This window comes from Pygoscelis adeliae, unplaced genomic scaffold (assembly GCF_000699105.1).
Source record: "Pygoscelis adeliae isolate BGI_AS28 unplaced genomic scaffold, ASM69910v1 Scaffold150, whole genome shotgun sequence".
Taxonomy (NCBI): Eukaryota; Metazoa; Chordata; class Aves; order Sphenisciformes; family Spheniscidae; genus Pygoscelis; species Pygoscelis adeliae.
Genome location: NW_008823872.1, coordinates 607,950 through 618,130, shown reverse-complemented (window position 1 = coordinate 618,130; position 10,181 = coordinate 607,950). Strand labels below are relative to the sequence as shown.

Below are 10,181 nucleotides of genomic sequence, written 5' to 3'. Positions count from 1 at the left end.
CTGTGATCACTTGTTTTTGCTGTAGGCTGGGGGGGCCGGGGTCACTTGCTCAGACCTGCCTTGGGCTCTCTCCCCAGGCACTGGCAAGGCGGAGGGGCACAGAGAGCACAAGCTGCACTGCAGTTCCCGAGGTGAAGCACCTCCACTTTGCACAGGGTGTCTGTGTGACCGTCAGGACCTAGAGTGACAAAGGTCCTGTATTTCTTTCTGGGCTCGATGCTGGCAGTGGCCCAGGCCAATCACGGCTGTGCCCCGCTGACCCCTGGCCAAGCTGCCTGCAGAGCTGGGGCCCTGCTGACAACGTGGATGCTGTCACCTGCCCATCACTTTGGAGAGTTTTCTAATATTTGCCCCGCTAGCTGCTAAAACAAAAGAGGTGTGCCTGTTCCCTTGTGCACTCACGGGGAAGCACTGAACTCTGACGTAGTGCAGGATGAGAGTGGGATGCATTAAACCCTGACCTCAGCCTTCTTGCGATCACTGACCTTAGCTCGCTCCCGAGTCAAATGCATGTCTTGGAGAAGTCTGTTGCTGTAATAAGTTATTTAGAAGTGCCCATCTGACTCCGTGCTGCTTTTTCAAGTCTCTGCTGTAGAACAAAGCTACATCATGGCAGCAAAATGGCAATTTTTAAGTAAGTGTTAAAACGTACAACTTTTTATATTGTAAAATACTGATTACCTAACCCTATTGAAATGCAATTGCCATAGTAACAAATAACAGTATTGTCGCTCTCAGTCTGGGTCATACGTATGCCCTGACCTGCTTTGCACTGCTTTTGATTGATCTTGCATTTTCTAGTTGGACAGAATGGTGACTAACAGTAGGTTTTGTACTGTCAGCTTGTATTTTTTATTTGTACATATGTAAAATATTTCTCGTCCAAAGATTCATTTCTGGTTTTAAGGCACCATACCGTATTGCTGGGATGATGAGCACAAAATACCGTAACATTCGGGACAGAGTGATTCCAAGTCTTTGCTTCAATGTCTTCCAATCAGGTAAATCGTTTTCTAAAACTGCCTCTCTAAAGCAAGGCTGTGCAATTGGAAAGCAGAGGCCAATTTGGTTGCAGGTGTGTCATATTTGGGCAAAAGAATTAAAGCTATGCCATTTGCACCAGCTCTGGAGGTTTGGGTGACCCCCTGGAAGTGCTCGTTCATTTGGAGGTTGCAGCACCATTTTTAGTTCTTATTTATCCTGCAGGAAAGCAAAGCCAGACCTCACTGCCAAGCTTCACAAAGGCTAGATTGATGATGCCGACATCGACAAATGAACATACCATGGCAGCCTGGTCATTCGGCTCAGGTTCACTTGAAGTTCAAATCCACTCCATGCTGTAGTACTATGCCCATCTCATCCATCTTTTGTCTTTCTATTTTCTGCCTGTAATTTGTTCTGTGGTTTTCTGTGGCATCTGTTTATAGCTTCTCCTGTGGCTTAGTGGACACTGCAGGTAGGTAGAGGCTGTCCACAGCGGTGCGTTCCTCATGGCTTTGGGATGAAGGAGCTGCAGAGCTGACGTTCCCTGTTACTGGTGGTGGAGGAGTGAGGGCTGCAGGCTGGTGCAGGGCAGAGCTCCAGGGGCAGTTCCTGCCGCCAGGAGATGGGGAGACGACTGCCAGGAGCTCCTCCTTGTCAATCCACGTCTTCCCGTGCCGAGGGCAGGGCTGACTGCGCAGCAGCTGAAGTGCTCATTTGAGGAGAGGGTTCGGATAGCTGCCGAGCCCCACATTCAGTGAGGCACTCCCTGGGTATGTCTCAGAAAAATGGGCGCGTAGCTTCGAGTCCCTTCCTGTGAGATTTAGCTTAGAGAGCATCAGTAGATAAAATTGGTGCTTTAATATTTATAGCAACAGTTATGATTGCTCAGCCTTCTTAGAGGTAGTGAGCTCAGCTTTCTCTTCAGTAACCTACAGGAAACACTGGATAGCTCAAAACGCTGACAGGACATGCAGCTGGGACAAGCCTCTAAGAAATCTTCGGGATATATTTGTATAGTTGGTTCTCACTCTTCCCTCTCTTACACTTGGCTAGCAAAGCTGCTTCAGGGGTGCATCTGCAAAGAAACTTGAGAGATTAGTTTGATCTTCACGGTGTGTTTCTGCACTGTGGCACTGCAAGGATACCCTGTGCTGAAAGCACGAATAGTGCAAATGCAGTTCTTGTGGTACAAATGCAATAGAGGTGTTTTGAGCAAAGAGCTACAGCTGCTGAGAGCCAGCTGAGCTCTCAGACCTGCTAACCGAAGGCTGGAAAACTGGGCATTTCCAAAGGGGAGAGGGCTCAGAGCCAGCGCTTGGAAGCACAGCGAGACACACTGTGGTTGACTGTATGTGTCGTCCACTGATTATAGGAAGCTTTTTTATTGCACCTCTGAATTCCCAAGATCTTGGGCATCAGGTCAGCATTTCCACAGGTAGGTTTTATTTGCTGTTCCATAACTTTTGTACTCACAGCAACTCATTGCAAGGCTGGTCCTTGCATCCTTGCAGCAAGTCCTCCCTGTTGGCATGTGCCATAGCCAGTACCAGCATCTCTCTGCATCTTACTCCCTCCCTGTCCAAAAGGCGACTGTGGTAGCATTGGCCCAGGCAATAAATGTTCAGGGAGCCTGCTGTTGATGTTGTCTGGCTGTGGAGAAGCCTTCTGGAGCATAAGAGGAGGGGATGAGTCAATGGAAAGCAACAGAATTGGATTTGCAGAGCTTTACCAGATATGCTTGGCTACCTTGCCTCTATTTCTAGAACAAGACTAGCCTCTAGGTAGCTTAATCTTGTGGCTGATGGAGAAATTAGTTTGCCAAATTATCGTATGTCTGCAACAGAGACAGAAAAGCAGCAGTGAGGGGTTTGCTTACTGTAAAATACACCTTCTGATGTGAATTAATAGTGACACGCTGCCTCCTGGATTTCTCACGGCAAAGAGCAGGTAGCGTGCTGAGATGACTCGTGGGCCATCCAAGCCAGGCTGTGCTGTCTAATGTATTAACAATGGAAAGGCAAGAAATTAGTCCAGAAAGTAATGTAGAGTGTGAACTTTGTGATAAAATTCAAGTGTGGACAGTTGTAGCAGGTGTCTTCCCTGTGGGAGCATCTCGTAGCTGTAGTTACATAGGAATAAACTTCGTCAAACTTTTTTCCTTTGACTCACTGAGTTTGCCCGTGGTGTTTGTAGGAGAGGGTCCCCCATGAGCCTCTTGTATAGTAAGAGGTTGTTGGTAGTCTGTAGCTTTGGGCTTGTTTGGTTTCACACCTGCCCCTGCCCCCACTGGTTTCCTGAGCTCTTCAGACTGAACCCACACACCGCAGAGCCTGGAGAAAATCCCGATGTGGGCATGACACGTGCCAGGTGGACGCTGGTGGCGAGGGCACGCGTCCGCAGGTCTGGGCACCTCTTCTTCAGTGGGGCCCTAAAAATCTCTTAGGGGAGGGAAAATGGGATGCAGCACCTTTGGAGCTGGCCGGTCCCACGCTGGCCTTCCTCTCCCCACTGCCCTCGGGCGACACGGGGTCTGTCTCCCCAGGTCTTCCCTCCAGCCGCTCTCCCAAAGCAGCCCCCGGAGCAGCCAGTGACTGCTGCTCCCTGGCCGGGGTGGCAGCGGGCGCGTCCCGTGGGTGCTGGCAGAGCAGCTCACCAGCGAGCCGTTCTCACTCCTCCTGAAGGGCATGCGTGTCTCGCTGCATTCAAATAATTACCTCAGCCTTCGAGCCTTGACAAACAGACGGGAATCTTTCCCAGCAGCGGGGCAGCCGAGCAGTGTCGGTGTTAGTTATCCTGAGCCATAAAACTCTGACAGCATTGCAGTAGGGAGGGTGCTCCTCTGCTCATGAAGAAGCTCAGTAAGGTGCTGCTCAATTTATTCAACACAGGGAAACCAAACAGTTTGGATATTCTGGTCGTTTATTGTGAAATTGTTTCCTAACAGCAACAGTTTTAAATGTCAGCGTGCAAATGGAAGAGAGAAACCTTTTATGCAGTTGCAAAGTGTTTTCTAAGATGCTATGCATTTTGTTGGGTTATTGAAAGTGAATTTACTGTGCATTAATCTTATGAATGTTACTATGTTTTATATTTATTTTAGATGACCCTCCTGTATTTTACAAAGGGAAGTTTCATTGTGTGATAACTTAGTCTGTATTCTTAATATAATTTGTTAAATAAAACTTGTTTTAATCAGTTTATTCTCTGTGCTTTGTGTTTTAAATTGGGAGTTTAAGAAGCTTAAAACGCCGCAGCTCTGACTTGCAAGAGTGGAAAGGGGCATCCCTTGGGACCAGCCGCTCTTTTCCCTCTGCATCATCGTTGCATTGACTTCTTCAGATCCCAAACCTGGATGTTTTGAAAGTAGTTAAAAACATCACAAGGAATGAAACATGAGTCAGTGCTCATTCTGAACTGAGCCGCCATGTAGCAGTTGTAGCTGTGGCACCTGGAACCGCTCCTGTCTCTTGATGTGATCACAGGTTTGCTTGGTACAGGTAATGCTTCTTTCAGTGGGCTTGGACTCCAGCAGGCATTGGGCTTTGTGCCCTGATGGACGTTCGTTAAGGAATGACATGGTGCGGGGTCAGCCTTGCACACCGGGAGGGTACAAAGCTGGGTTTGTCGCCCGGTGGATGTTTCCAGTGGTGTCCTGCAGAGATGAGTGTTCCTCCCTTCCCATCTCCTATCCACTTTTGGAAGAAAATATCAAAACATCACGCATGTCAGTCCTTGGACTAGCGATTCTCAGTAAAGAGCAGGGATTGCAGGCTTTCATCTGAGAGACTCACTTACAAGGTGCTTTTTCCTCTGCCACAGCTGAGCAGACTGCCTTTTGCTTCTGCTTGGGGCTGATGGGGACTTTTTGAGCAGTTTTGGTGGGACGTGAGGGCCGAGACCAGAGATGCCTTTGCCTCTGCTCTCAAGCTGCCCAGGAAGGTGAAGGACACTGCAAAAGATGGGACCTGATTTCAGGAACAGGAGGAATAAAGAAATGGGAGCAGAGGTATCGTTAGAGTTGGACCAGGGGCTGCGAAGCCTCCGAGGAGGAGCTGGTGAATAGCGGTGATTGCCTGCAGCGTTGGCCGCTCTCTTGGCTGACCGGAACAGCTACAGTCTGTTCATGGATCTGAAGGGTCAGCTTCAGAGGTGACAGCATGATCCCCCTTGTAGGTAATTTGCTTCTGTTTGTGGGGTTTTATCCATGGAAATTAGATATAAAAAGCCTTGGAAAACCTGTCCAAAATGTCTCTCTCAAAATGTATGCTGCAAAGTCAAAACACAGAACTCAAAATAGCTCAACTTGAGCATTTTCTGGAGCATAAGGGACCACACGTGACATCTACACTGCCACACAGGCCGTGTCCCAAATATAAGTGGCAGTAAGTGTGTCACTACAGTAAATGACGGCAACGTCAGTGGAACAACTTGTTTATCCTCTATAAAGATTAAGAACTTTAGTCAGTCATAATTATCAACTGCAAGATTTGCATTGTGTGTAATTATGAGGAGGTCAAGTTAAAGTCACAGAGTCGGCCTCAAAGCTTGGAAACGCCAGCGCAGGCTTGACTTGTCAGCATAGGCTTACTTTGAATTAATTGTTTTTAATGTGTGTGCACTTGCGCATCGCTGGTTCTTCCCCCAGCCTTTCTGTACAGACGTGCTTCCCCGTGCCAGGGGTGCCGGTGCTGCCGCAGCTTGGGGTGGTGATGGCTCTCGCCGGGAGCTCCTGGCATTGCAGCCAGAGCAGCAACGGACTGCTGCAGCCACATGCAGCAGGTGACAGCAGCGTGCCTCACCACAGCCCCCTGGCCCCCCAGGTCCCCGGCCACTGCCTGCTCCGCTGCACAGTGACCTGGCAGCAGGCAGGGGCTTTCGGACGGGGCTTTCTCACTTGACGGGGCTTTCTCACCTGGAGGCCACCCCAGCAGCCACTCTCTGGTGCAGCGTTTTGGCTCGGAGCTGATGCATCGGGGAAGGAGGCTGCACGTGGGCCACGTGGGAGCGTTTCTGCAGGCTGAGCGGCCCTGCCCAGCTCAGGGCTCCACGGTCTCATTTTTTTACAAATATTATAAACTGGGATTCTGCAGAAATAAACAGAGTTTTATAATCAACTCTGAAATACAGCTGTGTTTTAAGAGAGGCAGTTAAGGGTGGAAGTGCGAGTTGCAGGGGAGGTGCCGTGCTTTTATGACTGATGGTCTGTCCTGTGTGGCCCTGCTTTGCTCGCGCTCGGCCGAGCACTGAGCACTCTCAGGGTACCGCAGGGATGCTGCCAGGACGGGCCTCAGCTCGAGCGATGGGTAGACGGCGCCTGGTGTCTGTGCGGTGCTGGAAGGTGAAGTCCCTTTGGCCGCCTCCCAGCAGTAGGAAGACACCTCATTACTGGGCAGGACGGAGCGAAACCTGGTAAAAGAAATACCTGGTGCAAGGACCATGCCGGCAGCAGCGAGGGCAGCACTCGGCTTGGGGCAGAACCCTTCCCGTCAGGCTCGGGCACACGGCCGCAGGGGTCTCGGCTGCAGTGGCTGCCGGGCCAGCGTCGCTGCAGGCAGGCAGGTACCTGCAAGGCTGGCGGCAGTGAGCCCCTCCCTGCGGGGGAAATGGACTTCTCAACTAGGGAGAGGCTAATACCACACCACTAAAACTGAAAATTGTTATTCTTCGTGCTAAATTATTATTCTGAACTTGACCCAAGCTGGTGGTGCACAGTACGACCTCTGGCATCTTCTCTCACCCCAGCCAATATTTCTGTCTCGCTTATTTTGAGTGGTCTTTGAATTAAAGGAGATTAATACCCAAGTTCCCGACATTCTCTTCAGGCACATGTTTTTATAACCTCCTTTTGAAAGTGAGTACCACTTGTTCCACCAAAAACTAAGAAACTGCATCTTGGAGCTGCTGTGGGAGCCGTCACCGTCACCTGATTGAATATCCTGGCCAGAGAGGAGGCGGCGCGGGGGGGACATAAACCAGAGTGGGCCCGTCCTGCACGCTGGCTCACGTCTTCCCGTGTCGGCATGCGGCGGGCAGGCATGTGAGCTGCCTCAGAGCCATCGCTGAGCGGGTGATGCCTGCGAACATCAGAGCCACTTCTGCCTAATTAGCTGTTGCCACTGGATGTGGGCTCTGTTCTGCGGCATGGGAAGCTGCGTGGGGCTGCGCATCCGCTGCCTGGAATTACGGCCAAGCTTCCAGGCACGCCTGCCAGGGAGGACCCTCATCCCCCAACCCTTGTTTTTGTTTGTGGTTGGACCCAGGACCGCTCTAGTACAGCACGAGCTGCCCTTCCTCCCACTGCTGGTGAACGGCACTCCTCCCTCCGTGAGACCTCTGGGATTGCTCTGCTGTTGAAATACTCCCGACTGTACCAAAATCCCAGTATTTCTGCTCAGCCTTTCATTTTTGCTTTTCCTAATTCAGCTGCTCAGAATTTTGGGGTAATTATTGAATGTTAAAAAAAAAAAAAATTCTTCACCAATCTCTCTGCCATTTCTGCAATGTTTCTTCTGAAAAAGCCATAGCCTAAAGAGTTGCTGTTACTGGTGGTGATGTGCTGGAAGGGGGTCTCCACCATTAGGAGCAACAGCAATGCCCGCTTGTTGGACAAACTAAATTTAAATTTGTCTGCAAAGGGTTTTTTGATGCCAGGCGGAGAGCTCAGCTGGTGCCGAGAGCAGCCATCGCCACGAGCCCTGCGCAGGGTCTCAGCCGGTGCCTGTGCCGTGGTGCAGAGGCCTGGGCGGTTGACGGCACCCACCCCCCGGACCATCGGCTTGTCCAGGCGCTTGGCGTTGTGTGCTCAGTACGGCCCCTCCGCGTTGCACCAAAGGCCCTGGGTGTCTGCAGGGCTGCAGGGACCCGACCTGCCTGGGCGGGTGCGTAGCGTGAGACCGGAGCAGGTTTACGTTGTCCATCATTTACAGAATTTTTTTTCTAAGGAAACTCGATAAATTAATTGGAACTTTCACGGCAGCCTTCTCCTCTGCTTAGTGCTCCTGTCACCGGCAGCGCCTGCTTGTCTCCGGGAAGGTGTCTCCTGGCCATTCCTGCCCCAAGGAGATCCTCCTTTTGTCAAAGGGGGAAGCAGCAGGCGCAGGGGCTGGAAGGAGCCAGCCGTGGTCCCTGCAGCGTTAGACAGTTGTGTGAGGCTTTGTGTGCTTGTGGCTTTGGTGGTGGTGTTTGTTTTCTTTTCTCCTCTCCCTCCTACAGCTTTAAAAATTAACTTGTCTTGGGAGTTTCTCAAAATCTTTTCCTTTCTCTGAAATGATGGATAAGCCATGTAACTGATTGTCATGGCCCTGGAGAGGATAAACATCTTCTGCAGTTTAAAATAAAACCTCCTCACTTCTTGGTTAATAAGTGTTGAAAGAAGCATAAATAGAAATAACACAGGATTTCCATGACTAACAAGATGACCACATCAGTGAATGTTGTTTGGGGTTAAAAATGACTCAGCTTTTGCTTCCCTAGGGTAAGATGTTTTATCCCAGCGCAGGAAAGGCTGCCAACAGTACTTTGAAGGTCTGGCAAACTCGACATAGCCTGGACTGTGAACTGGGAAGTGTTTGAATGCATAGTTAAAAAAAAAAAAAAAAGTCCTAAACTCCGCTCCATGTGTGCAGATTTCTCAAAGATAAAGGAGCCCACAGCTTTATCCAGCTTGTGCTGACTCTTTTATTTTCAAAAGCCTTTTCAGATGTTTTCACTTTTCTGCTTGCTTTGTTGAAAGATGTAAAAATTTAAGACAACCACAAAGTAAACATTTCAAAACTTTCTATTCTGAAAATTAGTGACATTTTCAAAATCCCTTGAATTCCATTTCTGCACTATCAGAAATGAAGATATTTGGGGGTTTTTTGATTGACAAATTTTCCAGGCAGTTTTTTGTTTATTGATAACCTTTCTTTTATTTTTCAAAGAAAATAGATTTATTATTCAGTAGAAACACTAGATAAGTAGATGTCTTGTCAAAATAAAGCAGGTTTTCTTTATTAGAGTGAAATAGTAATGAACTCATCTGCTTCCAATATTTATAAAGAGTAGGGAAGGCCATTAATTCTACTGCTTGTGAATAAAACCATCTGTGATTTCTTTCCATTTGATGTGTTTTGGTTTTAATATACATTTTTCACAAATAAGTGCAGGGATTTTTTGTGAAAATGTCACATTCAGAATCTCATAAAGAAGGAACGCAAAGAGGGGGAAACGAAATGTTTTGTTAGCTAAGTAATTTCTCACCTTGCACAGAGAATAAAATTCATGCCAACTTTAACACATTAGGCGACAGAATTACATGTTCAGCTCTAATGCAATCCATGACATGTAACAAGGCAAATAGAGTATGTTTGGAAGTTTGTTTTCCTTTGGGAATCACACAGTACATTTAACCTAATCTGTCCTGACACTTGAATTATAACATTATGAGCTTCTTCAGGGAAGCAAAACGGTAGATGCCTCTTTTTAAAGCAAAGCAGAAGTCAATAAAATGGGCGATGTGTCAAGGAGAAAAAGCCCTATCAAACCGTAGTGCAATTCTCCGGAGGAAATGGGTTCTAGGCTGGTTTTTTTTCCACCAGAAATGTTGGAAGTCTCATGACATACTTCTACTGAGGGTGAAATTTGACCTCTAGAATTTTGCTCGATTAAACCAAAAACTGCAAGAATACCCCAAGTGGGACCACTTTGTAGTTTGACTTGTGAGTGTTGGATCTTAAATTAAACTGAGTATTCATCCAGCTGCTCTGCCAGATTTTGTTTTACAGTCTTCCCACCAACTCATATGATGGAGACCGTACTGTATCGTAGCTTTCCAAAAATATACCTGTACACGTAAAGGAGCGCTCTGCAATGTGCTTGCCAATATGGGCTGCTGATAAAAAAAGTCCAAAGCAAACTCCAGGTAATCCTTTTTGAGGGGCTTTTACGGGAATAGCCCTTTAAATGCTATATGCTCAGCTGAGTGTATCTCGGAAACGTTAGATATAGTTATATATTCTAAGGCCCCAATTTAACATCCATCATTCAACAGGACCAAAGCAGATCCTCGGGGGTTCCTCCAAAATGAACACGAGTGAATGAAGAAACCTGAAATCAAATAACGCACGTTCCCACCCGAATAACCCACGTTCCTGGTGCTTCGGAGCAGGCCGGGTGCTGCCCCGGGGAGGAATGACCGACGCCAGGCGGTTTCCCAC

The 10,181-nt window shown here is 48.4% G+C and overlaps 1 long non-coding RNA gene across 2 annotated transcripts in view; it reads left to right on the top strand.

Moving 5' to 3' along the window:
- LOC103925553 overlaps nucleotides 1–4,182 on the top strand; it is a 4,635-nt gene extending 453 nt beyond the window's left edge. The window contains exons 1-2 of one of the 2 annotated variants that reach the window (XR_664036.1): nucleotides 7–634; nucleotides 908–4,182. This is a non-coding gene — a long non-coding RNA (uncharacterized LOC103925553). Of the gene's footprint in view, nucleotides 1–6; nucleotides 635–907 lie in introns of those variants that run through there. The other variant, XR_664037.1, reaches the window with a different exon arrangement.
- Nucleotides 4,183–10,181: the final 5,999 nt, after the last annotated feature.